Source organism: Bombus terrestris, chromosome 6, assembly GCF_910591885.1.
Source record: "Bombus terrestris chromosome 6, iyBomTerr1.2, whole genome shotgun sequence".
NCBI classification, from domain to species: domain Eukaryota; kingdom Metazoa; phylum Arthropoda; class Insecta; order Hymenoptera; family Apidae; genus Bombus; species Bombus terrestris.
The window spans coordinates 21,432,535-21,459,142 of NC_063274.1; the positions used below are offsets into that span (position 1 = coordinate 21,432,535).

General features: G+C 37.3%; 1 long non-coding RNA gene across 2 annotated transcripts; it reads left to right on the top strand.

The window, feature by feature from the left end:
• Positions 1–2,303: 2,303 nt before the first annotated feature.
• On the top strand, positions 2,304–26,608 carry LOC125385219. 2 transcript variants are annotated; one of them, XR_007224258.1, is made up of 2 exons: positions 2,304–3,187; positions 26,574–26,608. It is a non-coding gene; the product is annotated as an uncharacterized LOC125385219 (long non-coding RNA). The 2 variants fall into 2 exon arrangements; XR_007224257.1 differs by lacking the exon at positions 2,304–3,187 and adding an exon at positions 20,805–21,087.

Genomic DNA, 26,608 nt, shown 5'->3' on the forward strand with positions numbered 1-26,608 from the left:
GAACTTTGTCTTCTTTTCGATCTCACCTCCCGTTTTAGTCGCCATTTCCTTGGGTGGACACGGTCCCGTGCCATGTAACAGGACTTTCGGGGACCGCGGCTATTTATGACAGTCCCGTGTAATGTGTTGCATAAAATGAAACGGAGTTTCCACGGGATTTGGTGTCGTTCCTATGGCATACCCGCCAGTATCCTACACGTATATGGGGGTAATTGTTTTTATGCGAATTATGGGCTAGTATATAGGAACTGGAGAGAAGAATTGGTTAGATGTTGGGAAAGATGTATGGTCCGTGTCCTTATTGGGATGAAGTCGGATGAAAATAGTTTTTGTATAAATCATTTCTCTATAGTTTGATGCTTTATACAATTTTATGAATGCAAGTTTTTATGAACATTCTTGGTAGTATTTATAAGTTAGTTGTGCATATAAATATATAAGTATATTACTTATTTGCATATTTGCATAATTTAGCGTATACGCATTATTTTTAAGTAATCGTTGTAGGTCTAATATAGTTTCTACGAATAATTAAGAAGAATGTACTCATTTAAAACATTATAAAGTATTATAGGATGGAAAATACGAGATGAAAATTTAATTTTGGAGAGAAAAGTGAAAAGCGTTGTAAAGAGAAACGCTACTGTAGAAAAATTATTTGTACGATAGTAATAAAAAAGTTTGAATTAAAAGCGCAGGAGTGTTGCAGCATTCGTGATAATTTATCTATTATTTTAGTTTGAAGTCGATTGTATAATTATAGAAATTAAATTTTTTAAGTTCGCCATTTATAATCATCCACAGATATCTGCACAGATGTTGTAACTGTTCAAATTCCTAGATTTTGCACTACGATCTCCAACATTTCTTTCTTCTTTGTGCGTCTGTCTTGACGCCGAGTCGTCACTTCCGGTGACGTGAATTAAAACGGTACTGGTCCAAAGCATGAAAGTCGGACACAACCGAATCTTATTGTTAGCTCGTGACTATTGCATGATACAATATCCTGTTCGTGTACTCATTTGTGTTTTATTCAAGAAGACAATCGGTCAAGGCGCCATTTTGGGAGAGTTTTGAACAAAAGAGTAATTTCGCAAGAAACGATAGAGGTAGCTACTTAATCATTTGTACAATTATCTCGGCATATAATTTCTCAAAAATAAAATTAACGTATATCATTTCATATATTTCACAACTCATTTTTAAAATACTTGCACATTTGTCAGCATACCTTTTCCTTTCAAAATACTAATCTATATAAATATCTTGCCTATATCTTTTTTGTACAATTTCTTATATGTATAGTTGCATTCTGTTGTTATCGATCGTACCGTCAAGATACCGATATCGATCGTCTAGACTTCTAGACGATCATACATAACTAGTGCAGTTGGCAATGCATTAAAACCTTAGAACGCAATCTCGTTCCTCCTGGTAGACCAGACATGCTCAAGCAAGCTTTCCTCTAACAAATATTCCGATCATTTATTCCTGTTCCGCGTACCGTCGTTCGGTCCCATTACAATTTCATGGTTTTAAGACAAATGGAGATATTTAGGTCGTTCACCACGTAGGTATAGCGAACAGGATGCATCGGTCGAACGTATTCGTTCAGAACGCGAACGAAGAAGTAGCCGCCTAAAGGTTTGGTTAACGCGACCGTTCCGTCAAGGACAAGGTGGAAATGAGGTAGTTTGTATTCTTCGACAATCTCGTGCATGCGTCAGCTACCCTTTTTCGAAACAAAACGTTGAAAAGCATCAACCTCGAGCCTCTGTTCTGCCTCCTTCTCTTCCCTTAAATATTTCTTCTCTAGTTCTCTCTCTTTATCATTCTTTGTTCTTTTATTCTTGCGTCGACTCTCGTGATATCCGTTTTACCTGATTCACGATGAAAGGGTTGAATTGTTTATAGGACAGTAGGAATTCAAATTCCAGAGTGTCCGAGTTCTGAAGTTGAAAACAAGATGAATAACATATTCGCTAGGGTTAGATATCTTGCTTGTAGATAAAGTATAGTTAGCCTTTTCATAAATGTTCTTTGAAAATTGATTATAGATTACAGCACGGATTTTAACTCAATAATAGTTTTCATAATAAAATATAATAATATTATAATATATACTCAGTATATATAGTTAATATATAATATATTATATATAATATATAGTTATATATAATATATTAGTATATTAATATATTAATATATTATATCATTATATATAATATATAGTTATAAGTTATAATATAAAATATATAATAGTAAGATAATCTAATCTCTTTCCAGTTAAAGTTTGACCCGAATACAAATATTACTTATTATACAACTCTATAATAGTCGTCGTAACCAAAACGTACGTATCTGAATATATGATTCATCTTTTCAAAACCAAAGAAGCTTAAACTTTCCTTCACAATATACATCGTCGATACAACAATAAATATCCCAAAGGCAGAGCAACTCTCTCTTTCGACCGTGTCTCTTAAACAACTCTGTCCATTACTCTCCTTCAGGTTACTCCGCGACTTTTAAATTAAAAGTATTTCGGTGGAAAATAAGATCGAAGTCGTGTAGTACATTAACAACAGACTTTTACGAGGTCCTCGCGACCTGTTGCCACTCGGAGTAATTTTTCTTGTTAGCGTCGAAAGGTCTATCGCGACACAATGTCCAAATGGCCCTCTTCGTCGTTGTCGTGGCCGTCGATGGCTTACGTAATTTTTTGTTCGACACGCTAACGCTGCGGCTTAATATCGAGCAGCTTGTTCATGCGCCGACGCACCGGAAATGTTGTAACGTGGGATGACGCCAATGGATAACCTTGTTGCCATCATTATGCGGTGACTCGAGATGGCTGTGCGCTGTTTGCTTACCGTCTCTCATTGTGCATCGTTGCTGGCTCTGAATGGAAGGCAGTTTAAATAATGCTCGAGCCGTCGCACGTCTAACCATTAATCATCCGCCGGAAGAATTGCTCGAGGATTTGTTTATAATTATGTTGCTGAGCATTGGTAACTTGACGTTGTTTGGCTGTGAATTGTCGAGCGTGTTTGATCGGTTCTTGTTGAGTTAGAGGAAAGATCCTAGGTTTTTAGCGAGAGACACGAGGAAATGTGTTTTACGACGGTGGCTAATGAAAACTTATACAAATTGAGAATGACTTGGATAAAAATTTTTGGTAGAAAAGGTAAATGATAATCACGTATCTTGCAAAAATATGTTATTTGCAGTTATTAGTATAGGTGTTAATAGCAGTCTGCTTCTATACAAGTATGAAATTATAACGCGCAACTACTGTTATTTTGCTTGATTCCAAGTATCTACGATATTTATTCTATTTGACATAAAATTGCACAAGAGAAGCGTAATCTGTAACTTGTCGATTTGCCATTGGTCGACTAGTTGTAAATTACCGTGCAGAAGAGTTCAGGAAGCGTAGCAGAAAGCGAATAAAAGTAGTGTACAAATCTTCAAATCGATCAGTCAGGTAAAGGAATGTGGCGCCGTTCAGAATCCAGAGTGCTGGATATTTAATTACCACGGCGATACACATTCCGTCACGAACGATCGGATTTCATTTAGAGGAGTTACGTTAACTGTTGCAAAGGTACGCGCACGTGTGTGTAGGCGTTATCGATCAAGCCCTCCGGGTGTCGGTGCTTTTTACGCCGGCTATTACTCCGACCGTATTTCATTCGACGTATTTGCGGTTGTCGTTGATAAACGATACAGTTGTATTAACCCCCTTAAAGTACGACGAGTCTCGAGCTTCTCGTCGTTGCTCGATGCAGCGGTGTTAATAACTGGTTGCACCATCGCGGCGTGGCCGCGGACGCGTAACTATTGCGTAACGCAGAAACGAAAGCGGCCGATATTGGCAAAGGCAGCGCCTGATAGCCTTTGTAATTCCAGGGGTACGAGCATTTTTATTGCACCCCTGTTGCGTTCGTAGAGTTTCAAGCACCGTTACAGAAGTTGATTATTATTTACGCAAGTCGGCTATTGGTTCATTCAAATTGCGCGGTAAATATAGCGGTAGATATATATGAATTGGCTGTTGCATCATGGAAAATAATGGACAGGTATTCGAAATTGCAACGGCGAAATTTGTTATTGCTAATTTATTTTGGTTTCGCTGACTTGAGAATGGAGTGTTGGTGAAGTTTACTTAACCTTTTCACAGTGTAGCCCAGGAAAGATTCAGCTAAGCCGATAAATACATATGTAATACCATAAACTTCACATCTTAAATGTCATCATACATAATGCAATTATTAATGTTTATTCCTCATAAAAAGTCGCAAAAGTACAAAACTTCTTGTATCTGATTGCACGATGATGTATTAACTGTAATAACATGGTATTAAAAAGTTGACAAGTTGTAAGTTACAGGACTCCCGTTGCATAAACATTTTTTTGTAAGTTCACAATTTCATGCCAAATAAGGTAATGAGATGACGAATGCCATTCGTGAAATTTAACTGTAGACTTTTATACGTCCGCTATTCATGTGAGTGTATTGGCACTGATAACTTGTTATTTGTCGCTTATAAAACTTCGCTAATAATCGTACGCTAATAATAATTGTAAATATATAATCGGAAGAACTGAGAATGACATAAATTCCATATATTTTTGACGAAATCTAATTCCTCGTAACTACAAATTCATCTAACTTCTACGATATGTAAGTTCCCATATCAGACACGCAGCATCTCTAAATAAGCGTGACTTCAACAGGATAGTCTATTCAAGTTCCTCCCTGTTCAATGACTCGCCCAAGTCAGGCATCTGCGGTCCCAATTTAGAACAGTACCTGTCGCAACGGGGAGTGATCGAATCTAATCAAGTGGGCAGAATCTATGGTGTCGTACGGTGACGCACAATAGATCAGTATATGTCGTGGTCGGTATCCACTCGACTACAGACCGTACAATAATAATTCTGCCGACACACCTGACCCTCGTTAATGCGTTGCTCAATCTCTCCACCGTACGGCGAAACCCTTCACCTACTTCACCTCCCGACCTACACAACGCTCCTAACCGTCTCTTTGTGCGTAGTGATTTTTCGTTGGAACAATATTGCTTATAGAAAATGCTTACTATGTAGGTGTTTTCATTCGTATTGTCAATGGAAAGTGGAAAGAAAATACTCACGAAAGCAATAAATAAGTCTAGATTCTTTAAGCAATGATCGATGTGTGCTTATATGAATTTCAAGTAAAACCAATGCATGTTTGATTGGTTCGAACGAAAGATATAGTTATATTGTCATCTTTATTGAAGTTTTGCCATTGAAACTTCAATTTCTTCCCCCAGAAGCGATTATCGGATCTATAATATTCCGTGACGAAGAAAATAAATCTGATATATCCAGACTAGGTTGACGGAATCCTACTTTTCTGGTATGCGCTTGAACACGTTCAATATACTACTTCGTAGGAATGCGAGGTCAATAAATATATAGTTGGAAATGAAAATTGAATGGCTTGGTGCAAGATTCGAAATGCTGCGATGAAACGTTACACGTTTTTCTCTACGCGAAATCTTTATTGTATCAAATTGACGTGTGTTTTCCTTACGAACTTAAACAGACTACCGTTATTTATCTTCTTACGCTTATCGCTTGTATACTAATCCTGATAAATACATGAAATATCAACGATATTTAAGTACCCATCATCCTCGTGGGTACAAACACATCGAAGACTACCTACGGTTATCTTTTTCTCGTAATTCTGAGCGCCTGTAAATATCCTGACAACATTTCAGACACACTGTCCGTGTCTAATACACGTTGTACGAGAAGCGATGCACACGGTGCAATTATAGTTTAACTTAACGCACGGACGATCGTACGCACACTCGCGCGTCGGATTAAACACGCATTCTGCTCGGTACGGAATGTCCACATCGAAAACACGTATCTGCACGGATTAGAGACTGCGAAACGAACTGCTCTTGTCACCTCAAAACGTTTTACACTGAAACACGAAAGTCGAAGGCGGATATCTCATTACGACCGATGTCGTTTCCACCTGCATTTTCTCCTACTCCTTTTTCAGCATATTCCTTGAACAACGTGAATCTCGTGCATTTCTAGAGAAATAGGAAGACGATTTAACTTGTACCATGCAAACACTCACATTCAAAAGCTTGGAATGTCTTTTACTTTTTGGACGAAACAAATTTGTTCGTATACTTTTCTGGAAAAAGAGAATATTACATACTGAGGCTTCGGGTAATTTCTGAACCTTTTCGAGTGTGAATTATAAACTTTATTCCAACACCCTGCAATAATACAATGAAATCAAATATACACTATTCTGTTCAATAATCTTCTACTATTTGTTGCGTAATGCTATTATTTCATCCGTGTAGAATTTCTATTGTTCCTGAAGAAAAACGTGACCTGAGAAAGGTTTGAAACTTATCCAATAATCCAATATATAAATGTAACTTTCATTTTTAAATACAAGGTGTCTCGACGATCATTGCCAGTTGATTACAATATAGTATGTATATATATGTGTAAACTCCCTAGAGTTCATGTGGGATAGGGATTCTTTTTGTTTTACGGGTAACACGACAGGCTTTGTTTCACGGACAGAGCGATCTTCTTTTGTTTTACGGACAACGATTTTAAGAGGCACGCATTTTCCCAAACGGACGGACAGAGAGTTACATTAGAGACAGACAAGGTTACAGAACAGTTATTTAAGATTTTAAAGACCGAAGAAGAAAGATCGGTAGCTCAGGACGTTGAAAATCGATTCTCGATTTTCAAGTAAACATTGTACCAAAAACTTGTTATTTCCCGTTTATATAATTATTGTTATAGACGGATATTAATTGTTGTTTATTTTTGTATTTTATCTAATTACCTTATAATAAAAAACTCGATTTTCAGACTACAATTATCCCAAGATTTACGATCTTACATATGTATATACTTAGAATTCTCTTTTCGAAAACTTATCTACCGTGGGAAATCAAATGTATTTACTATATATACGCACACCCGTTATATTTTACTGTTACTATTATTACTCGCGAGTTATTCGTTAGAAACTTAAAAAATAATTTGCGTTCAATGATTCCTTCGTTATGCAAATTAGTGTTGGGTTACCGCGCGTTAGGCGATCGTATTATCAGGGGATATCGAGTTTGCTTGCAGAGAGCGCGCGCGCCTTTGAATAACCGTACCAGTACATTCTAACGGTACGGATAACAATAATAATAAGCCTGTTTTATCGCGTCTCCGTGTTTTATCCTGTGGCGATGAATTCGGAACGCGGATGGTGTCATCCAACGCGAATCGGTTGAAGCGTGTAGGCTGAGGAAAAATCAGAAAATTATACATTCTCCCGTTCGCGTATAAGGACGGTGAGAGGATCTTGAGAATCAGGTCACGAGGGTTTGCGACTTGATGGCTAAACTATTTATGTGTATTACACTTCATCAATGGTGTCACGGGGAAGTTCACCTTTGCTCGATGCCCACACCTCGTATCGTAATGCTGGACAAGAGACTATCATTTTATATTTATCGTTGGCCGTATGATAATAGAAAAATGACGATATTAGGATCCCTTTGTATAGTGATTTACTAACTAATAATATTAGTGGATATTACGAGCTGTAAGTTACAACAAGCTATAAGTAGAATTTTGAAGTTATAGGTCAAATCACTATTATTCTTAGCATATTTTACCAACGTTCATAGCAAAATGGTCGATGTAGATAAGATTCTTGTAAAAGTTCCGTTTAAAATGTAAAGGTACTTCGTTTAAGGTCAATTGTGGCCTGTTTGAGCCGTTTTAGGATCGGTGTTCCCATTCTTAGAAAGATATTGTGGCTTTCGTCCGCATTTAGAAAGAATGAACGATGCAGTGTTTTTCAAAGTTCTTGTCATATTTGGAACAATAATGCCTTGTGCGATCCACATGTTGTAACTATTTCCATTTACCAACCAGAAAGTAATTCGTGTAACACATTCGCGTTAGTCAATATTCTTCGAATTCAATGCGCTTATACGATTATCGTTTTTTGCATGTATGCTTGTTGTAATCAATTCGTGTTATAACGAAGAAGCGAAATTATATTTACGAAACTTTAACAAACTACTGAACAAACAAAATACGAATCACTCGTAAAAAATATATGTCGTATGAAAATCCATTAAATCCAAATTTTTAAAGAACGTTAGAAGATGCGTATTACAGATAGCTCCTCGTTAAAGGAAAGCAAGAAAACGGAAATAAGTACTCGATCTTTTTGTCGACTTGTACCCGCATTGCTATCGAGCAACGTCACTCGATGATACATATCTGCTGAAGTATTATATCATGCAACTTTTCAGAACAGTGCGTCATTCCAGTTTCGTTGGAACAATCGTATTGTTTTCACCTGTACATTGCAGCAATCTTTCCAACGTACAATGCGAATGTTCCGCATAATCCACGATACTTGGCTTGTATCTCTTACCTTTAATTGCCTCTATCGAGCGACTGAAATTTCTATAAAAATCTTTATCGTGGATTTCCAGTATGGTGGCATGATGGCGTTGGACGGGCTTACGAAATGGAACTCGGTTTCATAGGAGGAATCACGTTATTTTTCGCGCAAGGAAAACTAAGAACCGTATCTTTGGATCGATCGTAGTGTTACGAATGAATGTTGAAAGTATAATAGCGCAATATTCGCGTTGAGCGTCGGGCATGCGAAACGTCGGCCCCTTTTGTCCCGTGTAATCGAGAAGAAGGTGGCCCGATTTCTCTGAGTCACTTGTGAAAAAGCGAATTCCTCGGCAATGGTGTTATTCGTTCGAGAAAACTTGCTATTCAGAGATTTATGGGGTACTTACAAACGGAGCGTGACGTTTCACGAGAATTGGCAAACAGTTCGAGGGAACGACGTGCTTTTTGACTAAATGAGAGACTAAAGCTTCCAGAAGCTCTTGATAGATTGGTATTGGACGGGTTACTTAGAAATTGTAACGCTCTCTAGAGAATATTGTGATTTTCCTGTTCTTTTAGGAAAAGGGATATTTATCGAAGATTTGAACATTCTTTATTATGGAATAGGAAATAGAAAGTGAATTTTAAGTAACTTGTAATTAAAATATAACGAGCGAATCATAAGAGGCAGGATTAAAAAAAAAAAAAAAATTGCATAAGATTGAGAAACAATCTACCAAGTTTGTAACAAAAGTTCATTAACGACATTATTGAAATCATGAACGGTAGTAGTAAGTGAAACAACATACACTGCTACAATCGGTAGCTTTTCTATCTCTTATGATTAAATTAAAGCGTATTAAAATTTTCAAACAGTCCAAACTATACCGATATAGCTAATTTTATACGACATTAAATAACAGACACACCGTGAAATTAAACAATTTCTTAACATGCGCATCGCAAGTTCTTATAAGTGAAAATTTGCATAATTTAAGCTGCATCATTTTATTTAAATTGTTAAGTTGCATCATCGAGCAAGGGACGTCTAAGAAGTAAAGAATTTTTCTCGATAGCGATGCTGGCTTCGAAGGTCGAAGGTCGTTCACAGAAAATCTTCCATCTCATCTCAATGAGAATCGGAAACGACGAAGAATTAGCAAAAAATTGGACGAAAGAAATAAATTAAAATAATCATATGTAAAAGGTATAAGAAGTTATATGAAAAAGGAAACAGAAATACACAGGAAGAACAGAGAATAGCAAAAATGGGCATAAATAATGGAGAAAACGGGCAAAAAGAAATTCAATGGATAATTTTAAACGAAGGTTAACGTTGATGATACTTAAGAGGTAGCTGCTTTCAATTCCTGTTACATTAGCATCGCAACAAGTAGGAGAATCCTAGCCAGCGGCTGATTCGGTAGCGTACGATTTTCGGACGGCTACTGTTTACAATTCCGCGTAATAATGAATGTGCAAGGTGAAACGCGGAGGAAGATGATAAAAGAAAAGACAGACGCGACCTCAAAACGAAGGTCAGGGCGTGTGTGTGAACACGTAATGCGAACCGTGTTCGTGCTGCACCCGTTTCCTTCGTGTCTGCGCCGAAGGCCGCGTCTTGGACGATACGCTTTGCCAATATTTAATCCAATGAAGAATAATGGAGGAAGATGAGGAAATGGCGTGGAAAAAGATTAAATACGTAGTTACTTTGATTTAGTAGATATTTATGATTATCATTGGAACTTTGAATAAAATTTCTTACTGTAATTTTGTTTACTCTTTCACCAATGATAACTTCGATAAATAGATTTCATTGTTAGCGAGATTTAGTATAGTAATAATGGTTGGAATAGCGATGTTGGAATAGTGAAATTAATAATTAACATATAGTATGAATTTCAGTATTTTAATTGGTATTGCTGTACTTACAAAAATCACTGAAAAAGAGGTGCAAATACGTATTGTTAAATCAAAAAGTAACTATTTAAATACTTTGAGCTTCTATAATAGAGCAAGTCTTTATTCTAAAAGGCATTTTAATAAAAAATATCTACAGAAAATATTGAAAAAAATTTCAGGAAAGGTGCGAGAAGACGTATGATAATATTTGACATTTATCAATCAGGCTGTTCGAAGGTTAGCAAGAAAGCGTTAAAGGAATTGTTAATTAGCGGCTTAAGATGTTAAAAAAGACTTATGTTCTCGAAGGCTTCTTCTTGAAATTGTTAATTGAGATTCTGCGCCGTGTACAATGCACACGTAGAATGAAAATCAACGAACGTTAATGAAGGAAGTTTATAAAGCACTAAATTGGAATACTAAACGATCTTTTCTATCAGGTTGACAGAAAAATCAACAATACGAAGAAATATCGAAACGATAACGAAATTTTCAATATTAAAATGAATTTCTGTCAAGATTAAAACGTACCCAAATTTTATACGATTGTACGACACGATATATATAATAAATCATATAACAATCTGCAAAGTATGTATTAGAAAATCAGATCAATCGAAAAATACTGTTTAAAAATTCCTTAGAAGGAAATCATTTTTAACGAGGCAAGATTCTATTATAGTTATTCAATTGTCGATCGACACGGTGATCAATCACAATGTCAATCAATTATTGACTGACAATAGCGATTTCATCGATGGTGGAACATAATGTCAAGCTCTAACAAGCGCGGATTTCAATTAACCGGACGTATTGTTGGATACCATTCAAACGCCCAAAGTTGCTTCTCCGTTATGACGGTTCGAATAAATTTCTCTTGTGATAAACCTCATTGAACGGAACATCAGTAGATTCAAAGCCTACGTTTGTTACGATCAGACATATTGTTCGTAACAATTACACCGCCAGACATTGCTCAAATATCACGAATAAAATATAAGAAAGAGATATCGCATCCACTAGGAGAAATGTATTCAAGTCGAAATTAATTCGAAGAACATATCCCGTTACACAAATTTTAAAACTTTTGTACAAGCTGCAGATTAGATCTAGAAATTAATTGTGATATGTATTTAATTACGAAATTGCGACTATATTAACGTTCTAAATATTTTCTTTTTAATTTTCGTTCATTTCAGTTTTAACTCGCATCAAATTTAAAAGTAGAAAGATCTCTCTGTTTGTGAAACAATATTTTCCCAATTTTATTTGAAATCACAGAAGAGTTCGTTTCGTATTAAGCAATCGAAAGTAAAATCGTTATACCAAAAGCTGCAGTAGATATACTGTTATTTAATCTGTTACGCAATTTTATGAAACATAATAAATAATACTCAGTTTACGCTAGTCACGTATGGATTAAAGTTTGTTAAAAAATCATTAACGCACTTACTTAAACGCCAACAGGTACGATACATGGCAGAACTCTCTAAAATTCCAAAAGTTTCTCTGCAAAAATGTTTCATTTAGGTCATCGTAATTGAATACATTCCAATTAACTACTTTAATAAACTCTTCACTCCCATGTGACGACTCTTGCGACTCAGATTCAGTTCCATTGACTCGAGGCTTCCCTTCAATCCAGACACATCGTTTCCGTCAATCATGGTCTGGGAGTCGTGAATAAAGAGAAAGAAAGAGGCACAGCCGGCAGGAAGACGTATATTTAACCTTCTGGGTTAAAGTCAGTCTGGATCGAGCGCGTGTCCCTGATTACCGTGCAGCGACGTGGCTCGTCCTGATGCCGCATGCCGGCGGTCCGCCGGTTTCACGGAATGCGGCATGCAGCGTCTAGGAAGTCTCTAGGCTTCGTTGTGCTTTCTAGACGAGAAAGCGGCCTGTGTCGTCCCACGATTCCATGGAATCTTCTCGGAAACCGTTCTTAGATCAAGCAACGAGCGGCCCCGTGTTGCTCAAACGGACGATTTCATCCGGAAGAGGTGTCTAACTGGGCTACAGAAAGCGTTTCTTCCTCTTTTACCTCTGTTCAGTGTCTAAGACTTCCTGTCTCATCTTTGTTTATCGGTGCGGGTTGAGTCGATGGATCCAGGATTACGAAAGAGGACGTCTGTCGAGGATTGATTAAACTATTTTTGGACGTAATTGGTTTTAAAGTGTATTTCTTTTGGCTGAAATTAATATCGGTCTGACTCGATCCGGTTGGAATCTACCATTATAGTTTGCGAGAGTTCATTTTGTTTATTAGCTAATGTTCATCGTGTGAGTTTGAGTTCGGAGAAATTTGAACGTTTTTTTACGTTTGAATCATTAGGGTCTTTGTAAAAAAATACATGAGAGAGGATCAACATTTCTAGCGTTAAGATTGATCGTTGTTATTTGATCGTGGTTATGGCATTGGATCGAAAAGAATTGACGAGAAATGAGAATATTTATGACATAAAAATGATTAAAAAATAACCACGTTTTGAATTCGAATGTCAAAATATATTTATGCATAAGGTTACTTATCAAGTCCAAAGAATCGAAGAAATATCTTCTTGTTAGACATCAAAGCTATTTTCTCTTTCTCAATCTTCTCATTCTTCCTTAAATATTTGATTTATCAGCAATTCACGAATATTTGATTCAAATCACACTAAGAACAACATCACACTTGTATTTACTAAAAATATTTTCCTCGATGAAAGCTACAGTTCGTTTTTTCAAACTATTCAATATCAGTCTGAAACTTGAAAGACAGCTTCTTCGGCGTGCAAGACATTATTTCCACAAAAGCCAATCGACACTCTAAACGTTTTTCGTAACTGAAAGATTTACGGTCCATCACGTGGACCTATCCTCCAAGTTTCCTTGACATCTTAATCCTCTTCGAAACTATGTCCGATACATCGTGTCCTTCGATACCGTGTAATTTGTGCTATTTTCTGTAGGCGAAAATAACAGGGATTATTCAAATGTTCGGCAGGAAGTCTCTCGGGATGAGCACGCTAACAAGCAAGATAATTAGCGGTCGATCGCGTTAAGTCGGATTAGGGATTAAGATTGCTTTCGGTTGTTCCATAGAACGCGCGTCCAAGGGATTATTAAATGGTATCTATCGTCTATCGTCAGATTTATAGGTCCACGTCGTTAATTCGGTAAATTATGAAACCGCTTCTGGAAGAAGGGAGCCAGCTCTCAGGGAGCGTTTTACTTCTTCCTTTCGGAAATGATTCATGAGTTTCTCGCTGAAAAGGCGTCCTTCGGGACCTTTTGGGACATGTTCATCCCAGGCCCCGGGGATATATCTCGTTTCGTGGTTGGATTTACAATTACCGCGACTGAAATGACTTTAATCGGGCTGGTTGCACGCGTCAGTCCCGGCACAGAGAGATTTACGAATCGCCGGTATACGGGGAATTTTAGGAAACGATTAAGACGATCGGATGGTCGGAGTTAATGGTGATTGATGATTGCGTTTAGGGCGCTAACTCCATGGCTCGACCTAACGAGCCGCCCTCCACCCCTCTTCGTGCCCGCCGGCGAACAAGCTGACTCACCAAATTGTCAGTTATCGTCTGCTAAACAATCAAATGATCGGCCATTGATTGTTATTTAGACATCGTCATCCTCGTTATCGATGATCGTACGATGAGTGAACGAGGCCATAGGAATTTTTCAATTTACGTATGTCGACAGGCTTGTGAGAATTTTATTTGAAATAGGAATGACAAATAACTATTTGAAATAATAAATCGCTTCAACTATTTTATTCATTTTTATCCGGTCTAATCTAATATTCAGTTCGTATTTCTTCACCACGCAAAACATCAAATATTAAATCTACATTTCGACGAATTAGATTTTCACTATTTCTTTATTCCAATTAATACCATAGTTTGCAAGCAATATTTTATTCATATTTTATGTTTAAATTCTTAGTGATTCGAATGCACAAAAAAGATCGTCGAATCTTCTTACCCTTCCATACCAAACGTCTCTCCATTCTGTTTAATCCAATCTAAAGCCTGGAACCAAAGTCACGATCGTTATTTGTCAGAATCGTGAAATCGGTATTAAAAGTATTATTAAATCCGTTGGGATGGTCGTCAATCCTTCACCGGCTGAAAGCCAGCAATCTTAGTCGCCATTCAATTAAACGTTTCCTCAAATCCATTATCAATGATACGCTAATAACGACGCAATTTATAACCGCAATTTCTCTCGATCGGCTATGGACCAATCAGCTAATACTTGGCGTAGAGCCGCTCTCGCCGCGGCTCTTCTCTTTACACGGTCTCTTGACTCGTAACGACGTTCCGCACGATCTAACGAGGGGCCAAATATCCGAGGGGACGTTACGCCCTGGCCCTAGACAAAAAAGGGCCCCGAAAACCGCAGCCCGGTATTGGCCGGCCGGCCTCAACGTCTGAATTCCCTAATCTAGACACGGGACCAAGGGATCTTAAGTGGCGGCATAGGTGTATAATAGGGTTTGTGTCTGGCCCTTCGGGCTACTCTGTGAGTAGAATCTTCGAGCTTTACCTGCTCAAGGTTATTCGCGGATATTGCTCTCTATACTGTTTCACCGTTCGTTGTTTCTTTGTCACTTGAATGGAAATCTGAAATAAAGGTTCGAAGCACATCCGAGCCATTCGGTAGGTAACTCCACTCGTTGAAATTTTTGATATTTTAATGTCAAAACACTTGGTTACCATTACTTAATGTAAGTAGTGTTTTGTGGAGTTTTGATAAATGAACAATTCAATTGGCACATTTTGGAAAAGAATGGTTTCGAAGTTACGCTGTATATAAGTTGTGATGAATTTCTCCTCTGCCTTGAACCCTTATTCCATCGAAAGAACCAACAGAATAGCTAATGGCCGCTATTTTTATTTAATTTTATCTCGGTATTTTCGCATTAAAATCGAACAAAGCAATAACTGTGCTTCACATTTCTCTCCTACAATTTTTAAACATCTAACGTGCTTCTTGTGTTCAATGTTACATCGCCTGTTGACGAAATATCCGTAACCTGTGTGTATTAAAACGATCGACAGGGACTGTAAAATCAGACTTTACTGTTAATTTAAATTTCACTAAAATGTGTTTATTGATTTTTATTTCGTGTCTGTAAAGTGTCTGTAAAATGTAAAAAGTGTTTGTAGATGTAATCGAAGTAAGAAGTCAGACTTTGTATAATATATTTTATTTTGCATAGAGATGGAGAAAGGTTTATTGGCATTTATCGAGCTTGAAAAATATCTAAACTCTAATTGAAATAGATAGTGAAATATTATCGTACTCCGTTCTTTACAAGGACGAAGAGAAATTTATTTACGGGAGTTTGGAACTTTCTTTCCTTGCACACAAAGCAACCGTATACAACGAAAATACTTAGCCACTGCTTTTGCCAGCGAATACCATCTAATGAATTCCACGCTGGTTAAATGTGAGCCTTTCGGGGCTGCATCCCGAGAGCCGACGAATTGGTTGCACGCTCGTTTCGAATCCAGTATCGTTCGCTAGACTGTGTTAGAGAATAGACTTAGGCGAGTTGGGGCTCGTTTAAGAATTCGTTCTGAACTGGACCGCCGTAATGCATCATTCTTGGACGGGCAAGTCGACTGTTAATTGAATCCTGGACGGATTTATGCGAACCGTAAATATGGCAGGTTAATCACATGGTGCTTAACGCATTACGCGTGAAAAGTCCTGAAGATGTACATTCGCGATAGTATTAACATGTAAATTTCTTCCCGGAGGAACCAGTTCGACATAATCGTAGGCAAGAGTAAAATATTGATCGTTCTTAATTGTTGTTCATCGTTGGAAAACAAGTGTTTGATAATTAAATTAAAGTGATGCTCGAAGCTTCTCGAGTTGTTCAGGAATCTCGAATCCAATAGCTTTGGAGAACAAGTATGATTTGAGAGTGACTGTCAGTCTTGTAACAGGAATAATATTTTAGGTAGCAACTGGTATAAATAATTAAGAAGATATTTTTCTGTTTGTTTTTTTATCAAAGCAGTTTGGGTTTTTACGGTCTTTTTTATGGGGTTAGAGAAACAGGTTTATCGAATAATTAACGAGTATTATAATGGTCTGTAGTGTGTATATGTTGTTGTTACAATAGCTCCGTTTCGTATTATCGTTTATTCGCACATAAAAGTACGTTTTTTTCAATCGATGTCGAGTATTTTTTTGGTTACAGCAATTTTTTAAACAGCAATTTTGAGCATAAGAATGAATAAATTAAAATCGATATATAAAAGAAAAGTCTTTAATAGAGAGTACTATTTTTAATTGTTTAATAAGGTATATACTTTGTATATGTTCGAATCATTTCTTAAATTTATTAAACAACCAACAAAATCGATAGAATGCTTGCAATTAGTTTTTACATTTTATAAAAGGAATGAATATAAATGTATTTCGCAACAAATCATATGGCCATAACAAAAGAAACCCTTTAAAAGAAACTATGCAGCAACAAAAAAGTCAAAGCATCTCGCAGTAGCTTAGACAACATAAGGCCGACGAACGATTAATTTTCTCGTCGTTCTTCTTACTCGAACATTCTTCTCGATCTAATCTTTTACCAAATCCCTCAGAACACATGTATCCACATATTTATTCCTCTCTAATACGATCCTCAATAAAACACTAACAAGTCCGCGCAACAGATATCTGTCCCATAAATTCTGCACCGCAAAAAGCATCGACGCGTTTAGGAACCAGTATATCCAATTCCCCACAAACCTTAGAGTTTCTATAGCGAAGAGAATGGTACAGTATGTTGAAGGAAGATTTAAGCAATTAAAAAATATGATATAAACAACATAGAATCGAAATAGAATTTATACATCTTGGTAAATGATACACGTAAGTTTGAAATTGTATTTTGCTTCCACATTAATTGCAAATTTTTGTTTCTTTGTTGTTTCGATAATCGATTGTAGAACAGATTAATAGTGGAGATTATAAAAATTAATTCTAGAACTGATTTGAAAATGTTAAACATTTTCTTCCATAATCACAGTGCCATAAAACAGAATTTAAAATAGCAAAAAATTGCAGTTAACGTAATATCGACTCATAATTGGATAAAAATACTAAACTAGAAAATGCTATAAATTATTGGCACAATTGATCGTATAAAAAATATTTATTTCTCTATAGTACATGGTGATTTTAGACTTCCTTTCAATTTGATCGAATTAGTTAGAAAATAATTTATTAAGAAACCTAGCTATATCTTACATGCTAGGTTTCTTAATAAATTTTTTTATTGCTGCATTTTATATGCTAGCATCTAAAGAAAGGAAAAAGAAAATCAGATCTGGTAGCCGCGTTAAGACAACCAGGTATAAAAGAATATGATGACCAGAAGTTACTTCGATTGTTAGAAGTTTTTTACGACTTTCTAAAAGTCTGCTGCTATCGTTCATCAATATGCATAGTAAAATAAGAACGATAGATCGATACAGTTACCGGATCGTACCGCAGGAGGCATCTCTTCTTATTATTTGTTTAAGTCTGGTTCACAGGAAGCATCTCGTAAATTTGATCCTGGTCGCTCTTTAAATAATCCTGTCGCTTTTGCACAATAAACAAAGTTGGTTGCGCCTCTGCATGAGGTACAGGATTTCGATCAGGTTGAAATAGTAATCTATAAAAGCATCTTTAGAAAGACTGCTGGTCTGTTCTAGATCCAACGAATAGGGTGTCTGTGTGTTTCGACATTGTAAAAAATTGTTATACGTTAACAGCTTCGAAGAAGAAAACTCCAAACTTTTAGCAGAGTAATGACGAAATAAAGTTTGTGACATGGCAGTGCATATGGAGTTTGTTGAAGAAGGATATGAGCTATAATGGAGGCAAGAAGAGGAAACAAATTGTTTATTACTAAGATAATCTATTAGTTATATTTACTGGTAAACTTTGATAGATTTTACTTTGTCTAATATCTTTCACGATAAGATAATGCGAATGAAATAACACATTCATAGTAAAATAATGAGAAAATAACTGCTATGAGAAGCACTCAATTTACATTTAAACATTAATATTTTAGTAATTAATAAACTTTGCTATTAGAATTTGCTCGCATATTTCAATTTCATTAAAAAGAAAAAAGGAAAAATGTTGAAAGTTTTGTGCTGTAATTTCGTAGCTCCATTTTCTTTCTTTATATAATTTTATTGTACGATCAGATACCCTTGAACGATTAATTTGATCGACATGTAAAAACCACCCTGTATATAGGAACGCAATGCGATCTATCCAAAGATGAACCTCTAAGGCCGAAAATGGGGCAAGGAATCGTTAAATTGGCTATCGTGGTGTCTGGACGTAAGATCATTAGAGATTCGGGCGGGCGAAGGGATTAGAGATGAGTCTGGTAGATACGACGAATCCGGACCAACCTATACATCAACGTGGTGACCAATTAGAAGCGGCGTTTCTTCGTTTCGCGGACGACAAAGGTTGTCTAACGAAAAGAACTACCGAAAACGAGGAAGAGGTCCTCGGGGTAGAAGAAACCCAGATGAATTCTATTGTTGCGATGGGACAAAGGAGATCAAAGGGCGCTGATCGAAAAAGCGATCTCGTTCCGATCAAAGTTTTGGTACGAGGATTCGCGTACGAGATCGTTGATCCGTTACCCGTACCGATGCGAAAAGATTGAAATCCTTGTTTGACAATTGATATTTATAAAATGGTAGCAACTGCTTCTTTCTATTCGAACATGGACAAATAAATTATATTAATAGATCATAACCATAGGTATTAGATTCTCTGATTGAATTTCCGGTAGTGAATAAATCTTATCACCGTCAAAATCGGTAACAAATCACGCAACCCGATCGCACGGATTTTATGGATAACAATTAGGATCTAATATTCCAGCATATGATATCAGGGAGGAAACAATAGCTAAGCCCACATACTCGAGAAGACGAAAGACAATAACACGTTATAGAGACAGTGAATCGACACCTGACACTTGTTACGTTGGCGGCGAGAAACAATAGAGTTTGAGTGTACCTTTACGAAGGACAAGTATCAATGACGACTTATACTTGTCGATCACTTTTAAGGTCGAAGTTAACGTCAATCAGCTATTTGAGACGAGAAAGTGAAAAAAAATTGACGTGGAATTAGCTGTACCATTCGATGTAAATTTAATGTCATTACTAGCACTAGGTGGAAAATCAAATGAATTTTGTTTGTGGCTGTAATAATCATTTCTATTTCAATTCTGTTGAAACATTGCTTTTCCAACATATATGTTATCCATCGAAATATTCGAATTAAATGTTCTGGAATATTTGACAAAATCGAAGATTTATCATCTTTCTTTTGTTCATAGAATTAAAAACATTTAATCGTTATTTCCTAACAGTTTGTGTAACTTAACATTACTTAAAAAGTAAACAATATTCAAATATCTTGACATATCTTGAAAAATGAGAAAATGTTAGATGTATCGTTCTAATTAATATTGAGGTTATTAGATGTATAAACAGAGAAACGCGTGGATAAATTGTAAGGTAGAAAATATATTTTAATACAGAAGTGTAATTACAAGTAGGAATAAAATTTGAGCTTGTTCGGATCCGCACGCTAGCAGTGTTACCCTATAACTGAAAACCCCGAAGCCAACATCGCCTGTCTACAGTTTATGGTCTGCCTTCGTCCCAGTCTTTTGTCTATACGCTGTCGATGGCTTCAGTGCTTGAGAGAACTAAAAAGACCAGACGTAAAGTTTTCTTACAAGTGGTGATCACTTCAACCCTCCCTAAAACTCTACATCCCTACAAACAATTATCTCTTAATATTTTTCTAACTTTTGTCATAAATATCTGAACCTTTTTATTTCTATTCTATCAATGCCTTCACAAATACATTTGCCAGCCGCCTTTCTCTTTTCCATTCAAATTAATTTATTACTAAAAAACAAACTACGAGATGACTAAACAGATCATGTAGAGCTTTTTTTTTAGAAGTGACACCACTTCGACAATTAAGAAATTCAAAAATCATAATAATAGGAAACTATCTGAACCGAAAAATGCGTTAAATCTCAAACCATCCATTCGTCTATCGAGATTCACAAGAGTCGATCTCTCGATTCGAGAATATTTCGATTCCAATATAGCAATCAACACTTGGAAAAATCACAATAATAAAAAACTACGTGAACCATATAATCTGATAGATTCCAAACAGTCCATTCATCCATCAAGACTCGCAAGAATCAATCTCTCGATTTACCTGGAGAAAGGAATCTCCGGCGGAGTGAAACGTTGGCCGATTCCGTGACACGTTCGACCACAAAAACGTGCGAGCCAGAGCATCATCCGTACGAGTGAATTCACCTGCGGGGCGAGACCGGTTGGACAGCGTGAGTTTTCCCTCGTGCGATGCGATGCTCGCGTCTAGCTGCGTGCACGCACTCCGCACTCGTGCCACGACGAAGCGCGTGCGCGCACAGTGCGCGTCAATGTGCGCGCAAATGTCTGTTCGCCAGTGTGCGGTCTACGGTGGCCTTGGCTCAATGTCGCATACTTGGCGGGCTAGACCGCGACGCAACGTGCGCGTGTTGCACGCACCCTTCACACGCATTGACCTTTCGCGCGCGTGTGCACGTTGCCTTTTGTCGCGTGCGTAATAGCCGCGCGTTGGGATGCCACGTTGGTGCACTAGGGTCACGAGGTCAGTAAACACGCATCGAGCGTCAAGCGTACTCGTCGAAGAAGCGCGTTCGAAGAAACATTCCTTCGTTTAGTTTCATTTTGGCGTGGGCCAAAGTCGATTGGCGCATTAGAGAATTGCGAAACGAACTGATTATCTTTTATCGTTTTACTTTTTTAATGGATCTCTCGTTTTTTCGTTTTGCTATTACGGGAAATATTAAAAATGTGTGTTTTCATGTACAGGAAGAAGGCGTCGGGAAATGTTAATTTAATTAATTTTATTTTGACCTGGGTTAGATCGATTGCCACGTAGTAGGATTGTAGTAGAGGTTTCCTTTGGATTTTTAAACACATTCCTTTGTTTCTTAAAAATTATACTTAATATATAAAATATATCAAAGAAGTGATATTTTCGTGTAAAGAAAATATTAGAAAGTGTATAGTCGTTCGTTTAAATTCATTTTGGCGTGGTTTGGATCGAATAGTTCGTAAGAATTTCGCATGAAAAATGTCTTATATACATACGCAAAAAGTATGCCAAAAAGATACCGAATATGTTTATATTTCATTGTCGATGGCGTTCAATAGGTTCGATTTATTATTTTGTGTTTCTCGAAATGTCTATTATTATTTCTAGCTAAAAAATTCCGTTTCTTAAACGTGATATATATTTCCTAGCTTTTGTTCTGTCATGCCTTTTATGGCGGCTAAATATTTGGCATTTTTTTATTGCACCGATTGAACCAGATATAAATCAGTTCGAGATGATTGCGATCTCGCCCCCTGCAACTATCAAATGATAGGCCTGGAAACGAGGCGTACGCGTGAAACGTCGACTTACAATTGCAGGTGAATGGAAATGAAACTGGAGTAGGGATATTCGTACCTCTGCTATGAATGCAGACACGGAGAATTTTTTCTTAACTGTAGCAAACATGGTAACGTGTAAAGTTTCTAAAAATAGTTTCACAGTCATTGAGTCACCATATATTGATTTCGAATCGAAATAATGTGAACACTCATTGGAGTTGTATTTACACTATGTATGAATTATGTATCGTACACACATATGTAGATATATGTAGGATACTATTGATAATTAATTTGAGAACTAGGTCCATTTTCTCTAGGTTGGTCAGAAAGCTTCAAATTGAAATTTTCTTTAGCTCTTATCAATCTTGTTTCGGTATTTCAGATCTTACATCGCAATATCACTTTATCCTTAAACACAGACAAAAACGTTTTTAATATTCCGAAAGAAAACGTATACCAACAACGATTCTTTCATATTTTCCTCTAATACGACAAATATTCGTAACGAAAGCAAAACACGTTTAAATCGAAAATTATTCAACGAATCTAACAGGACTTTGATCGAGGATTTCTTAATGCGAAATTCTCAAGTATCAGAGGTTCTCGATTTTGTACACCAGCAAAATTCCAACCTGTGGAATTACGTCACCTCGCTATGTACAACGAATCCCAAAACGTGAGAAACGCTATTGTCGGTAAACCATGTTAATCGACAAACGATATATCGTTCATAGTCTTCCACGTTTGTGTCTTTCTCTTTTGTCCTCACAATGACGACGATAGATTCGCAGGAAGCAGGGTACAAAATATAGTTGATCATTTTCGATCGCGAAACGATCTCAGCATTATCCTCACTCGTGACAAGCCGCGAATGTGGCAATAATTCCGGCTGAACCCCAACTTCCCTCCTGACGGATGAACTGGTTCACTTGTCTTCGAGCTGTTGGGTGTTGTAACGGCTTCTCACGATCGTGGATCCGGAGCTCGAGGAATTTTAGTCGGGTTTACCGCTGGTTATGTTGGAAGGGAAAGGGAGAGTGGGAGTAAAGAGAAGGGACGTGGATTTAGCAATGATTTTGGTTAGATTTATTTCGGATTGGCTTAGGTTTAGGATTATTAATTTCTCATATTTCATTTAGGCTACATTTGGATGTAGTTTAGTTTTGGCAATGGTTTCAGTTGCTTCGATTTTGATTTGAATTTGTGAGTATTTCAAGTGTATTAATTAATCAGCTTGGTTTTTGATTATTGGTTTAGATTACATGATTTTGAATAGACTCGGGTAAATTTAGGTTTCACAGTGATTTTAGTTACGTTAATTTCAGATTGAGCTTGATATGGTTTTATCGAATTTTAATATTTCAAGCCAACTTGAGTTACATATGGATTAAATTTCGATACGGCAATAATTTTGATTATGTTAATGGTAATAATATCGTGTATGTACGATTCAATATTTCAAATCGTCATCTCTGGCGTCATTTCAGATAAAAGTAGTCCAAACCTGGAACAAGTAACCCACGCCCGGAATATAAGAGACCGTTTCTCCGACGATCGAGTTAACTTTCTTAGAACTAGGAAGCTTAGTGGAATCAGCGTGAGGTTAATTGAATAGAGAAAAGAAGGAACGAATGACGCGAGCGATGACGCGAGTATCGACTTGCGTGAGAACAGCCTGACGAACGATTCGCATTAAACTGCCCACGCGATGCGTTTGTATTATCGCTTCACTTAATGCAGGTGCCGCGACTTCCACCTGAGAACGAGAGATCTCGTGGAAAAACAGCTAGAATCCGGCGGAAGTTATGCAACCGAGCGCCGATCATCGAGAAGTTAAACGATGACGAGCGTGTACACCGCGTCGATTGGCGCCAGCGAAGTGAAAGTCGGTTTTACCATCCTTCTCTCGATTCTCCGGCTACCCCGTTTCTTTTTTTGCGTTCGCCAACTGCGTGCGAACGAACGGTGCCGCGTAGGCTGACAATAGTTACGATGAAAGAGATAGGCTTCGCGAATGCACGGGAAACCTTCGAAAAGCGAAACAGGTAGAACCGTTGTAAGGAAGTCCGGTGACAAGTATCGTGCTGTGTGAAAATTGGAGCGTGGTGTTTTTGTTCAACGTCGGCAGATAACTTACGAGATAGAAACGGTTGGCAATATTGAGTGTAGGATGTAGGGACCGAATATGGTTAGAGTGACAAGAAGAATTTAGCGAGGTGCTGATTTTGTGATAGTGGGTGTTTCATTCTTGTAAAGAAATAAATGTCGTAATAAATCTTTGATCCTTGGATCGGAGATTTTATTCCATCTCGAATAGTCTTTTTTCTTATTTGTATATTTTATTTTCGTGTTTTATACTTTTGACGAAATGTATTGACAAATACCATGATGTAACTATCCACACTCGTAATATTTAGATTCTTACGTATTGTGGTTAGTATAATAAGGAATTACGTATGTCATACGAGTACCTCGAATCGTACTGAGAAACGATTTACTTCTTGCTCCCCCGAAAAAGATAGATTGCATATTTACTGAAAAGAAAGAAAAGTGGGAAAAACATAATTCTTGTTTTATAACTATAGAACCGGTATAACAGGATATTTTATTATGCAAAACTTGGATTCAGCAGGCCATAAAATAAAATTATAACAATAATTTAGTAACGTATGTGTCATCCTCTATTTCCAATAAGTTTAACTGCTCGGTTTTGCATACTCCTAATCAGATCTTGCTGTATCGTATCCTGTACCCTGTATCTATATAAGGATCGAACGTTTTAGGATGATTTTACAGTTATCAGGTATAGCGTACATTTTAAACACGCGTGTAGTTTCGATTATTTCGTACAGTTAACTGCTAAACATATTCAAGCCATACAAAAGTAGGCACTAATTTCTATGCTAAATAAATAAAAAGAATAAAATTTTAAGATAAAGTCTAGCTGCTACTGGCAATTCATCAACGTTATCTCCACTAATTCACTAATCAAAAAGTACGCAGCTACTTAGGGCGATCGAGTGCCAAAGACATATCTCGTTTCGACCTCTCCCGGAACATCCCCGAGAGAAGATAAAGAATTACCATTCTATATCCATCAGACTTCGTTACAACACCAACAGCGTTACCTTGAGAGTAACATTATCTTGGCAAATTTATTGCCGTCCATAGCTAGTCGAGTCCTCTAATTAATTCATAGAACGCCAGAGAGCGAATTCCAAGTTTCCCAATATCCGCTGGAATGTTTCAACTTCGCTCAGTCAAAGCTTCTCTGTTCGAAATCACACAGTTGGAGGATGGTAAGTGAGTCGCGAGCCAGGTTGCACAACGTCTCTCTTTTCTGCCTCTTTCTCGCGCCATCCTCTTTTCTCTGTCATCCTAGCTCAAGTTTTTCTTCGTCTCGGATCGTCGCGAAGAAGACGACGACGAAGAAGAAGAACAAAAACAAGAACAAGAAAAAGAAAAAAGAAGAGGACGCTACGGGATGCAGCACTGCCGTCTAATGAATAGTTGGGTCAGACTGCCGGCTGGGTAAATGCTGAGAATTAACCGCCTCCTTCTTGACATTTCGCTCGGAAGAGAATCTTCTCGAGCGTTGGCCAGCCACGGTCCAGACAAAGAGACACGCTCTCTTCTTCTCGCTTCTCTATCACGAGCCATTAGATGGTGGACCGCGATAGCGGAGACAAAGTGTGCAGACCGAGTAGAAAATGGACGAAGGATTAGTTCAGGGACACGGCTAATTACCCAAAACTCTCCACCATATAATGGATGAAATTCGTGGCAATGTGCACGCGATACGCAGACTGGTTCCCTTAAAAGCGGTCTGCGTACCCCACGCTCGTGCTGCCCTCTAATTCGAGGAATTCTCGTTTGGAGAAAAGGAAAGCGGTGACCAAGTTGGCACGCTGCTAGCTTCGTAGCGGCGAGAAACCTTATCTTCTGCCGAGTTCGCCTTTCGGCTTTTCATGAGCTAGCAGGATGTCTGTTGTGCCGTGTTCGCGAAACTCAGCCGCCGTGATTTAATGCTATATTGAGACTTCGAATTAGCATAGTCGACCAAAGAGCAGAAAAAAATGAAAGAGCCGGGGCCAAACGCGATCGTGATCTAATGTCGTTGGCATTTCGCGCAGAAATTTGGTTTCATGATCATTTTGGAGACGAGAAGGTGCCACAGAGGCGAGGTCGTTGATTTCAGCCAAAGTTTTTTTCTTCGGGGAATTTGAAGAAAAAACAAGAGACGCTTGTTGGATTAAGAGTCTTTTTGATGGAGGCGTTTAATGGACCTCGTTGTAGAGAACGTTTAACTAAACGTATCCTATGGCATACGTATACCGTTTAAGAGTTTCTTAGAATCTATGATTTCGCAAATTAATTCCTGACGTGAATTTTCTTCAAGTTTGATAGAAGTAATGTAATTGTGGGTATCTGATATTGCTGATTGTTTTTTAATTTGAATGTAATGTAATCTATGTAGTCAGTTTCATTACTTGTAATTGGCTTAAATGGCATGTTTACACACACATATATATCATCTCTTTGTAATAGGTGTATATGTAATATTATATCTGATACGTATTTAATATTTCGTATTATGCGGATAACTGTTCAAATTATTATATATAATTATACATTTTTTCATTGATATCACGTAACGATCTATTAAATATATTTTTTTCATTTTTGTTTCAGGTATGTCGAACAAAACAACTCGTAATCGACCCGAG